Genomic DNA, 13,580 nt, shown 5'->3' on the forward strand with positions numbered 1-13,580 from the left:
GGTTGAGAGTCAGACCTCATACATTTCCATCCACAAGAGACCTTTAATAGCAGTTTTTGTGTGTGGCTAACACGTGTCCTTGGCCCTGCCCCAGGTGTGAGGTTTCTGCTTTCCTCACCAATAGGAACAGAAACGCTTTAACGTGGGCATTATGCATTCTTTTATCATTATTATTATACTGCTGCAGTCATACACTTGCATAACATTGTGAGGCCCTTTTGTTTGGATGTCATCACAACCTTTTCAAGTGAGAAAAGTACCTGGCACCTCTCCAGACTTCTTCAGAAGAGCAGTGGAGAGATTCAACAAGGGCCACAGAGAGGAGTTTGCTTCTTCTGCATCACATCCTTGGAAAAAGGATCGCCAAGATGGCCCTTTAAGTGATGCCAGTGCCCTATACTTAACCATGGGACACGTACTCCTGCTTGTATGCATGCGCTGAAATGAGGTAGCACGTGAGATGGCCTTCAACATATATGAACAGAAAGGCTATTTTGACCATGCTCATTGAGTATAAATGTAGTCAGTCAAAAATCCTCTACAAAATGAGAGAAAAGCTTGGGGGGAGCTTAGATAAGGCGAAGGGGAGGACACGGTCGGTGCTACAGAAAGTATATGTGAAGGAGCATGAAGCAATGAGGGATTGACTTGCTGCTGCTGCTGCTGAATCCAGAGATCGCCCTTGTGCAGCTCTGTGCTTATTCTGGTATACACGTGACACTCGCACGCACGCACGCACGCACGCACCTTATATCACTCTACATACAGCACTAATCCTGTTCCTGCCCCCTCACTACCCTTTCTCACATTTTTACACTGCCATTCCTAATTCCTAAATCACCCCGCAGCCCCTCCCCTCGCCATCTCTTTCTCTCGTATCATCCCGTCATGCCCACAAGTAAACACATGTGCAAACCTCTGCGTCCCTCCTCCATGTGATCTTTTGCATGATGACTTCATAACGTAAAGCCTCTACTCTTACTTCATATTCAGCTTGCACTTGATTTACAGCCTTTCTTACTACAGGACAACTTTTTTTTACAACTTAACTTTTGTTTTAAAGGTAGAAAAGTGAGACTCTTTTGTTTTTACAGTTACAACACCATGAGGCTGCTGAAGAGAATGAATATGACATAAGCTGCAGTGTGCCACAGTTTTTTTTCCTGTCAATACAGTGTGTGCTTAGAAACCAGTTCATCAAGAGCAAGGGTTGGCTTATTCAAACAGCAATTTCTGCTGCCACTGGCACTGTTGTTAATATGTTAGTAAGAATACATTTTTCTCTCAGTCTTTATTTTGACTACATTTCCAGGCCTGTGACCCCATATTTAGGTTGCCCATAATTACGTGTTTTAAGAGGCCAGATTTGTCATGTTCCCACTAGGCTGTCAAAAGTATAGTATCAACACATATCGATAGTGTAACATTTTAAATGGTTTCTATACAAACGTTTTGCGATTGATACGCACACACCATTTTTTTCTGTGGTATTGCAAGTGGTATTGAATATTGATATTTTTCAATGTATTACATCACACAACTTCACTGGGATAGGCAAAGGATAGAACAAGATCAGTAAATTGCAATAGAAGAAGCATCCACACAGTGTGATCACAGCTCCCTTTAACCATAAGGCATCAAGCCCTGTTTTCTGAAAATCCGAATGGTTAATATACTCATACTAAATTCTGATTATCTCCTTAACCACCAGGCCTACTTGAATAATTAAGAAAGGTATAATATACAGAAAACCCTTGGGAACATAGATAATAAGTTCATATATGTGTTACTAGTATATTGGTTTATGATGAGTGCATAGAAAAGGAAAAAAAAAAAATATATATATATATGTATATATATATATATATATATATATATATATATATTGCAAAAAAATAAAAATAAAAAGTTGTATTGTCTTATCGTAACTATATTTGCTATATTTTTATGTGAGAGCTGATTCAAACATTCTTTAATTTGCCTTTTCAAAAGTTTGTCTTATCCAGCACTTCTATTAATTGATTGCTTGATCGACAGAACAAAAGTAAAATTTGCCAAAAGTTTACAACCGAGCACAAGGAGTATATATAAGTATGTATAAGTATATTTGAATTTAATATATAACATCAGTGGCGGGCCCTCAGGGCCTGCTAAGCCTTCTCTGCTGGCCTAAACAGGATCACAAAGTTAACATTTAAAAATGTTATAATTTTCTTTTATATAATTAAAAGTTATAGCTATTTTATAATTTAATTATTTTTCACAAATACACTACAGGTATTATAATTATGTTGTGCCCAGCTGGTAAACAGCTGATCGAGTCTATGACTCTTCTGATGGTGATCTCCGGTATAGAATCATGTGGGCTGCTGGTGAGGGACAGTACGAGTGAGAGGCCTACACGCCTAGCGTGAGGGGATGGTCTTCCTGTCTGAACTTACGCTAGAGCTTCATGTGTTTACACGAAAAAAACTAATAATAACCGGTAGCTGTGGCGTCATAGTGAGGTCATTAGGTTTTTCAGCTGTAGTAGAGGTGGCACTGAAGCGCAGGTAGATAATGCACGGCCTGCCACTGGTTAAGAGTATCTGTGTGAAGTTTGGCTGTGATTGAGTGAAGTTAAGTATTTTTAATAATCATCAGCGACATTTCGTACAACTACTATTTTAGACAGGCTAGAAATGTAAAATACTACTTTGACACTACTTTTTGCTTACCCACAATGCAATACATTGCCTATGAATTCCAAAATACCGGTCAGTGATGATGCAATTTAGAAGCGTCCAAAATCTCAATTTAGTGTTCACTAAAGAGGAAACTACTGGGTGTGTAATATAATATCTGGAGTAGTGAATGAGTTCATGAAGACGTGATTTAGACACAGCTCAGGATCATAAAACAGGCACTCCTAAATATAATACAACCATTACACCTGTGCTTTTCCTATCATGACATGTCCTTTTACAACTTTAACAATGGCTCCATTTAGTGTCATAGTAAGCCATGACAGTGCAAGGACACTGCACACATGGAAACTTTTCAAAGCTTTGTAATGTAAGGCCCCTTGAATCCAAATACACCGCATCCGCTATAAACGGGGACACAAAGCAGTCAAACTTCATACTTCACATACTATCAATAGGAGTATTAACATATATAAATAATAACTGAGATGACTTAGAAAACTGCTACTTAAAATATAACAGAGTTTATTTACTTAACGATAGTGATAAAAAATCCATAATTTACAAGCATGTGTGTGTGTGTGTATGGCGGAAAAAGTCACGTGAGCGATTGCACTGCGTAAGACTTTGCAATGGCTCATGAGAAAGAGATTGGGGAGCAGGGAGGTGGGCATAGGCACGTAAAGTCGTCACGTCACGCAATACTCCACAATGGTGGTGAGGCCGGGATTATTTAAAGGGGGAATACGACACACAATGGAAGCCGCGCTTGACACACCACGTGTGTATGAAAAACAACGACATATAAGTGTGTGTATGTGTTTGTGGGTTACGTAAGAAAGGAAACACTCAAAGCAAAGTATAGTACAATAACTGTAATTAAATCACACAAGACCCAACTGGCAAACTCAGATTAGGCAGCTCCACAGATGGTCCTTTAACTGATAAAATACAGTCTACCAACCTTACTCGTGGTGGTGGATTTAAACACAAAAAAGCTCAGAAGTGTGCAACATCACTATTATAACAGTTATGTAACACAGCACTGAACGGGACTCAGCAGGCCGTGATATCTACACAACATAGTTACAAATAAAAACAAAAAATCAAACAAGGTTACAAACACACTCTGCCCAAACAAAAGCCTTTTACTTGAGACCACTTTGTGGTGATCGATGTGTTTATTCAGACTTGTTCGGTAGAGTTTTGCCAGCCTTCGACCGGGTACGGTACTGCGTTCGGTATGCGGGTTAAGCGGCACGCTGGCTTTCGTCTGGTGGCATAGAAAATCAGAATCAAAATCAGAATCAGAAACCGTTTATTTGCCAGGAATGTTTATTTGCCAGGAATGTTTATTCTAGGCGGAAGGTGCATACATTAGACATGAGACGTTAGACGAGACAAACGACAATCAACAATCAACGACAACAACAGTGCAATGGGTATTAAATTAAGTAAAAGATAAACTGCTGGGTAAACAGTGGGGCTCGTACAATGAGGCACCAGTGTTGTGTTTTAAACCAAAACTCACACGTGAGACTTTAAGGCCTGATGTGGCTTGGCACGGTTTAAACCGGTTCAGGCTTTTGTTTTTATATGTAGGCCTCTCTCTTTGTTTTCCCACATGCTGAAATGTAAATTGCCAAAACATGGAGACCGCCTGAGTTTATCTGTATAAAAACGTATGCTGAATATTATATTTTCATCAAATGCACAGTCCCAGTTGCAGTACGGAGTAGCGGGAGTTCTGATTATCTACTAGGAGGAGATTAAAATATATGTTGTCCTTCATGCATCTCCATGTACTGAATGGTAGAAATATACTTAACCAACTTAGAATGGATTCATATTCATTAGCTTCTTACCTTACAAAGGACACCAGAAATATGCACGTAGGCCTTTTAGTTGAAGGGCTATTCCTGGTAAATTTTGTGTATGTTATTTCAGGTGTTTTTTCCTAGGGATAGAGATAGGTTTTAATTGGTTAATTTTAAAAACAATATTTAAGCAAACATCAATATATACATTTTCCTATGGTCCCATCTTCATATCAAAACTAAACAAAGTTGTATTGTTTTTCTTTACTTCTTTACTCTTTAATACTTTACTTTTGAGATAACGGGTTTTTTTTGCTTCAGGGTTTTTCTAAATTGGTAATTTTTAATTGATTGCCAATAGGATGTATTATATCTGCCCTCCTTGTTCTGTTTTTACTGGCTTACAACCTATTCATAGTACATGTTTACATTTGCATTAAAGGCAGAACCAAAAAGAGACACAAACTACTTGCCATTCTTGACGAGTAATGTTAAACTTACTTTCACTTCATATTAGATTTCGGTACAGAATATGGAATCCCTAAACCAAAGAAATGTAATAAAAAATCATTGAAATATCACCAGAATATTTGAAAGTTCAGTCATTTCATTTGGTAAAGGTAGTGACCTCATTGGATGGTGACTCCACCAGGTCTGGCCTGGTATATTATCAAACTGCTGTCAAGTAAAAGCCAGTAATTTTCCACCAAAGTCGATTATATGCCAAAAATGTGCCCCTGTCCTGGCCTGTGAAGTGGGTGTGTAAAGTATGGAAAATTCCAGGTTTTCTGGAGAGTAGCATGTTTACTCCTCCATCTCTCCAGAGACATTAACTAGGTCAAGCGCAAATGAATCTGCCAACAGCCTTAAGAGTAGTGGTGACGGAAGGGAGGAGGTGCGTAGATTCTGTAGACTTTGGGCACAAATCTCATAGTCAGGATGAAACTCAGTTATCTAATTTTAGCTCAAGCCTCCCACATGGCCCATTAACTTTCCAAAGAGGTCTGTATTCACGCTGCATCGGTTGGAGCTCAGTTTAGCAGCATCCTGGTTAAACTGTTTAATGGTCACACAGCAAATTATGTATAGCCACAAACTAAACAGTCAACTCAAGGACAGGATTCAACCCAATTTTTAGGCTAATTTGTCGGTCTGCTTTTCCACACGGTCAGTAAGGTTGAGTATGCATGTATGCATCCAGAAAAGTGCATTAGTGTGTTTGTATTAGCTTCCCAATTATTTTAAGAGCAATCAATTGTCAATTGGTGGACCTGCAATGACATAATCTCATTTACAGACCTATGTCATCGTGGAACAGTAAGCAATTTAGGAGTAATGAGCTTCACCACCTCAAAGAGAAATGCAAGAAGCACAGCCAGAATTCCCCAGTTGTGTCAGAAATAACAACTCATGCTGTGCATCTTAAAAACTTCTCTCTTGGACCTGAATCGGAAGCTGATTCGGAAGCTGACTGTGCACCTGCTGGTGCTCAACACACAGTGACCTTTCATTGTCTTTGGTTGTGTTCTTCTCTTGTGTTATGAAAACACAAGCTCTGGTCTGAGCTGCCTATTGAACGACTGACATTTCTTCCTCTGCTGCGACTTAAGGCTCACTCCACATACATGAAGAGGACTTGCTCCATTTCAGTGGATATTGTTGTTTTACAAGTAAATTAATGTGATGTGATGAAGTTTATGAGATGGATTAAGATCGAGCATTTGCTAGAATTGTCATGTTGGATGTCAGTGACAGTTTCCAGGTAGCCTATATATCGTATTTGGAGGAATATTTAAACAATTTGATTGATACCACTCTCATGTCTGCATGAGAGTGTAGCTACCAATGTCTGTAAACAGCATAACAACTGGAAACAGGTGTAAACAGTGAGCCTGGCTCAGTCCAACGCTACTAAACTAAATCTGCCTCCAAGTTATACATGAGGCTATTTCTTGGCCTGCAGCTGGTTGCATGCTCCCAACAAAGTAAAAGTTCAGCTCGTAAAAATGACAAATTGACAGTTTCCCCTTCGTTTTTTTAACAGATTAAACAAATATTATGTAATGTATTGATTTGTGAGCTGTAGAGCTGAAGCCAGGCAGCTCTTGTTACCTTTGAACAGACTTAGAGCCTCTGTTTCCAGTATTTGGGTTGATCTAAGCACCGGTCAAGGTTGTAGCCTTATACATAACAAATATGAGAATAAGATCAATGTTCTCATCTAATTGTAGCATGCCCCTCCAAAAGTCTGCCTTTTACATTTTAAGTACACAAACTCAGCTACTTAAGACTATAACCCTCCCATTAATGAAAGAGTAAATACACAGTGGCATGTCTTTAATTCATCTGTGGACTCAACTTGTAAACAAACGGTCAGCATGACTAGACATTTGTTTATTGCACTGAAATACTTAAATATACTCATTGAGTAATATTATGATAGATTTTTTTATGTTGACACTAAATTACATACAGTCAAACCACAAGCTTCAATTTAGTCATTTTCCAAGTTATTTCTTTCTCCATCGTGTCATTGGTAAAAATAAATGATTAAAATACAGTAGGGTGCAACTGAATTCGGGGCATAAATAAGTCCCTTTTCATTCCATTGAGCTTCTGCAGGAAGGCATTGACACAACCTCCTCGCTATTCTTACAGCGCCTGACCTGACCTTTGGCTTGACCTTTTGACTAGAATGTAACAAGACAGAGTGAAATGTGAGGTCGAAGGCTGAAATTGCCAGAGAATATTCACGGAGCGACAGCTAAAATGTCACAGCTGAGCCACATATCATGCAGGAAATCATGTGAATGCGGTAAGAGGTCCCAGGGTTCACTATGAGAGGTGTCAGGTTTCTCTATTGTCCAGTGAAGTTGACCAGTAGTGGAAAGTAACCAAGTTTTACTTCATCTACATTTCAGAGGTAACTAAATGCACCTGACAGCTATAGTTATTTTTAAATTGTATTATCATATGCTCAGCTTCTAAAACATGATGTATTGTTCACTGAAAAAAATCTACCTCTTATCAAGTCATATTTATTGTGAAATGAGTCATCAAGTTTAATTTTCTATATAAAAAGTGAAAAAAAAAATCAGCCAGTGAGTGTCCTAAGAATATTTCAGCGCTGATTTTCACCGGTTTTATAAATGATTTTTTTCTAGAATGAACTGGGCTGCAAAATGCAATAAAGCATCTGAAAAAAAGGATCTGAATTCTTCTTCCACTTCTTAAGACAACTAGAACGATGTTTGTGGTGATCTGGCTGAAACAAAGCTTGCTAGACCAATAGAGTTCACGTTCAAGTTTAGAGGTCTGGACATCAATCATGTCAGGCAGGGAGGTTAAAAGGCAGGTTAATGTGCCTTGAGGCTCCAATCACATAGTTTTAGTTCGGACAGTTTCACAGCTACTTTAAAAACAACTTATTTAATAGTCAAACAGTCTGCCTTGTGGAGTTAATTGAATAGAAAACATTCAAGACCGTGAACTTCTGTGGCAGATTAGTCAGATGCTGCTGTACACATCAAGGTTAGACGCCATTATGTCTCTCGCTGTGTTTCATCCGTCCCATACATGTTTCCTCTGCAATTTGAGCGTTGACAACAAAAGAGTGAACGCATTATGAACTCCAGTTGAAAGCCTGTCATTATAAGTAACGCGCTCATGTGCACATGTTGTGACTCACCATCGTGCTTCATTCAGCCTCCCACTCCTATTTGCACATGTCATCTGCTGCTCTGTTCTCTATCCATGCTAACGTCAGAGGAGGCTGGCTGTCCTCCTACATCCCCTGAAGAGTGCGACCAGTTGGATAAGATTCCTGCTCCAAGTGTGCAACCTCCTTGTAAAGGCTGTGATCGACAGCAGACACAGAGGGCCTTCATACCGCCTGTCTAATTACCGGGCCACATGGGGGACAAGCAAAACAGCACACGCTGAGCGATATCAGCTCAGTGTGTTCCTTCACATCCTGCACTGCGTTCGATTCTGTCCTTGCCTGAAGCCCAGCCAAGAAGCATCATCAGTGTCTTCACTGTCTCGCCCTTTAGTGCTCCTGTTACTCCCTCACATGCTCTCTGGCCGGCGTTCGGCAGCCTTTGTGGATGCTCTGACAGACGGAAACAGAAATAGCTCCACAAATAGACCCATCCTCTGGCTCACAGGGGAGCAGTAGCCCCACTTCTGTGTTCTCTTGCCTCCTATTTCGCATGCGCCTCAGGCCAAAACAAGTTAGCTAAGAACCACAGGGAAATCAAATTTGGAATTATAAGATCAAAAGTATCAAGGGAGAAGGAGAAATGTGTGCATAAATACATATTGTTAAGAAAGGCTGATTGTTGGAAACTGTGGTGCCTGTCAATAACACAATCTGGAAAAAGTTGAATCAGAAATGTCAACATAACAACTGTGCTAAAGTCAACTCGGAGCACGTTTATAACAAATTCCCAATAACCTGTGGCTTTTTTAATCTGTAGTTTAATAAGTAGAGAGGTAAACTAGCTCTATCAACGGGAAAACAAAAGCAGGCATTTATTAGTGGATGTCATTAGTGTGGCGATCAGATTACTTGACTCCTCCCTTTTCAGTCAGAGATGATGCTTTCTGGGTGGTAGCGGCACTAAAACAACATGTGGAAACTGAGGCTGCACAATGCCAGCAAAATGTGGAAAAATAACCAACATCTGTATTGAATTTTGTATCTCATTTCACTCGTTCACCAGCAAGTGTCTCAAATGTAACTTTAGCACAGAGTGTAAATTCAGTAAAGCTCGCAATATCGATGCAATTTCATAGCGTAGGAAAGTAGGAGGTGAGAGACTGTCAACGACTGAGTCAAACCTCTTTTTTTTCATTCCTTTTTTGTGTGTGTGTGTGTGGGGGGGGGGAGGGAGGGGCGTCATGTTGTGACAGATACAAACATAGTCGCTTCCCTGGACTCCATGTGTCCTTGAGCCGGCCTTCTGCTTCCCCCCTGTAAGGATGCTGCCCTGCATCATCCTTCTTTACTTTATCTCCTTCGCTGCTGCATCACTCATCTCATTTCACCTTACAAAACATCAGAATCTGTGTGCAGAGACACATCTTAGCTCTCAGGTTTACGTAATAAAACCAGCACTGGCGGACTTGAATGTGCTCTGTTACCACACAAAAGTAATTTTAATTTTACTTATTCGTACTATCAATATTAAAATAAAAAACAAAGCCTGTGTGCATCTTGTACTTCACCAACCCTTGGATTATATGTCTACATATAACTAAAAAAGACTACAGCTCTCTCAATAATTCACAACTGAGGCTCCAAGCAGAATGCCTTTGAGTTGCTCAAGCAGGAAACAAGGAGAATAAATTAGGCTATAGGACAAGAGAGGGGCTTCAAAGGGACTCTGCTACATTATCAAAATGGTCTCTACATCTGCAGCCATAACTCGAAGAAAAGACTAACACCTGCCAGCGCAGGTGCAAGGCAGCACACACAAGCGTTGAAGTACAAATGCAACAAGCTCAGCATCAAAATGACATTTAAAACGAGACACAAGGGTCAGTATTTCTCATCAAATTCTGATTGGAGTTTGTTTACATTCGTCATATTGTGCGTCTTTTATCCAGATAAGATTGGTCTAAATTCCATGTTCATGTGGGCAAATCCAAACATCTGACAAATAAAAATACATTTGGAGGAGTTAAAAGTACAATATTTCCCTCTGAAATGTTAAGAAGTAGAAGGTCACAAAAAAAGGAAATACTCAAGCAAAAAATACGTTCCTCTAAATATATAAGTTATGCGCTTAATAACATTCCATCACTGACAAATATCAACATAGTGATACAGAAAAGACATATAGGACAACTTCAGAAGAAGCTATTTACAGTTACAAAGCAGCAGCAAAAACGAAAATGATGAAAATTACTTTTGATACGATAATTGTTTTTTCTAAATCAAATTTGACTAATTTAATTTGCCAGAGACTTAGAGGAATTAGATCTGCTCAAGATGTAAATGTCCCCATAACCTACATGAATATATGATAATAGGTGGAAACTGAACAATGTGCTATTTACACCATGTTTCATTCAAGAGGCGGTCCACTGTCTAGACTGTATTACTCATCTACAATGTAGAGTTTTAGGTTACAGCCGATACCCTGACTCAGACTTTTACGAGCTAAAGCTTTGGGTTTTAAAAAGTAGCACGGTCACTAATTAGGCGCTTCAACTACCTGACTATCTGATATCACACTGAGGCTCCGATCACAGATATCCTGTAGTCAACGTGATGGAAGAGCCTCTGCAGGCCTGGACAAGCACTCCAAAAACAAAAAAAAACACTTCCTCTTTTTATTTTCCTTCCTCCCTTCTTCTGAAGCCTCTATACCTCCCCCCCATGGGTGAGTAATCAGTTGGTGGATACTGGAAATGCCTCTAATGGCTGACCTTATAAGGCTGTCAAGAAACTGCTGATTTCAGGTTTTAGGGCTCAAATAGCAACCCCCTTCCCTTTTAACTCCATTGCCTTGACCCCCCTCCCTCCATTGCAGCCAGCATCCTGTCCTGATCGGCTCATATGTCACACAGGAAAAAAGCCTTCTCGCAGCATGGATCCTTAAAATAACATGCTAGATTATTGCCTGCTGTCATTCTGATATCATCTTTATATTGTATGGCTAATCTGCTATTCTAAAGGATTAAAACTATAATGTAAAATATGCTTTTGAAATCAAATACATTATACGAATAAGTAAATCAATTGCCCCCCCTTCTTGCAAAAAGCATAAGTTTTCCAAACTAAATGCAAAAGAAAGCTACATGACTAACATCATAGCCTCTCATCTCTCAACATGAAGCCACTTGTGAAGAGCAGCGCACCTAATTAAGAGGAGAAGAGAGTTAGAGAGAGTTTCCCTTGGCGGAAATTCTGTAATGAAATTTGTTATTCTAGTGGAGCAAGAGTATAAAATGTAATCTGTCCCTTAGAATTAGCATTTTACCCAATTTTCTGTCAGGGGAACAAAACTTCAATCTTGCTGTTCATTAAGTTCAGATGTGCCCACGTACCAGTGAAGAAGCTCATTCTCTGTACTTAAAGATTTGCATTTGGTCGGAAGGTAATCTGAATCTGCACATTTCTTTTGTTATGAGATGTCCCCATGAAGTACAGGGCCGAGTACATTTAGTACTTTACTAGTACTGTACTAACGTGCAATTTGAGTACTTGTTCCGTACATGAGCTCCTCTATTGTATTACTTCTACTTCACTACATTTCACAGACAATTATTGTAATTGATTTGACAACCAGTTATTTTGCAAATTAAGACTTGAACCTGTTGGGTGGGTTGGGTTTCTTCGGCTGAAATTTAAACAATTATGCTTTCAGTAGGAGGGTTTTACAATAAAACATCACAAGGTGAAATCTGCCAATGTCGCATCCTACAATGCTGCAACTAAAACACTCCCCAGGCAACTCAAACAAAGCTGTGTGTTTTTCTCTCTAATGTCTACTGTAGCAGGTCATACATATACAATGTTTCATCTGGCTTCAACAAGAAACATTTTGACACAATATACCACTTAAGTACTTGAACCATCTAGCAGGCTGTTCTCATAAGCTTATAATTGCAAAGTGTGGTCTGTTTGAAGCCATTAGCTCCAACCTCCCAACTCAGTTTGTTCACCTCAGGCACTGTTGCCTGAACAAGTTTAAACGCCTTTGCAGTCCCTCCTGGAGACAGAGTGTGTGCATCCATATTTGATCTGAGAGGATTCATATTCAGCTCTCTCATGAACTAACCTTTCTACAGCAAAATGCAGTAATACCACACCATGGTAAAGAATAGTGAAATACTCGACTCAACTTTATTTATACCTTTCGTACCCTAAGAGCTTCCCAGTACAAGATTAAAACAGCACAGACAAAAGACAATTTTGCAAGACTAAAGATTACAAAAATATACAATAAAATGTCACTATAGAATAATCACATGTGATGAAAAATAGCATGGAAACAAATTATTAAAACTTTAAACTAAGACAACAAAAGTATTAAGTAAAAGATAGTTTATTTAAAAAATGTCCACAGAGAGGAGTACAGTTGAAGGCAGCCAACAGCGTTTTCATGTTAACACAAGAGCGCATTGTACTAGTCAAGATCATCTAGGGATAAAGAAATGTATTGTTGGGTGTCATCAGTATAGCTTTGACATTCAATGCATTCGGATGACATCACCAAGTGGTAGCTTATAGAGATTAAAGAACAATTGGACACAAAATAAAATAGAATGTTCCAGAACCCCCAAACCTTAAATTACATTTTTTTTTAAATGAATTGACCACCACAATATGCAATTCAATGTAATGTTCCAGAAGAGATTGAAAGGGAAAAAAGCATTTGCATTTCCTGAAATGTTTGAGATATGAATCTCAGACACAGTGAGCTGGGTTCATGGTCATTCAAATATCAATTCACACACTTAGAAAGTGATGTATGACTTTGTCACACAGCATAATAGGATGATGCAACATAGTATAGCCTCAACATAGTCTTTTCAGACACAAACTTATATTTTGTTCTTTACTTTTCTGGATATATTAACTGAAGGAGCTGGATGAATAAGGAGTCATATTACTTGCATTAGTATTGATGAGGTAACATAAAAGCTGCAGCTGCATCAAACTGAATAGATTGCATAGCAAAAGGCAGTGCTTTTAAGGACATGCATCTGGGCAACAGGTCTTTCCAGTTCATTATCTTATTAAAACAATGTGTCCCTACAGTGGAAACAAACCGAGGAGTTGTGTTTTTACATGTCTGGGGTTGAGTCCTGTATACAGCAGGGTGTGCCTCAGGAGACTCCCTACCTGGAACTTGTAAATCTTAACATCTATATATTTCTTCATAGTAAATAATATAGGATTTGTCATCTGGCCCTCGAAGCAGTGAGCCTCTGTCTCTCTGTGCAACAGCAGAGTTATATAACAGCACAGTTATATAACAGCAGAGTTATATATTGTCGTTGGTCTGGGGCTTTTTTTGTATATTTTAACAGCACATGCTATACTATCGTCATCCAGCCTTGAGGC

The sequence above is a fragment of the Taurulus bubalis genome, assembly GCF_910589615.1.
Source record: "Taurulus bubalis genome assembly, chromosome: 9".
NCBI lineage: Eukaryota > Metazoa > Chordata > Actinopteri > Perciformes > Cottidae > Taurulus > Taurulus bubalis.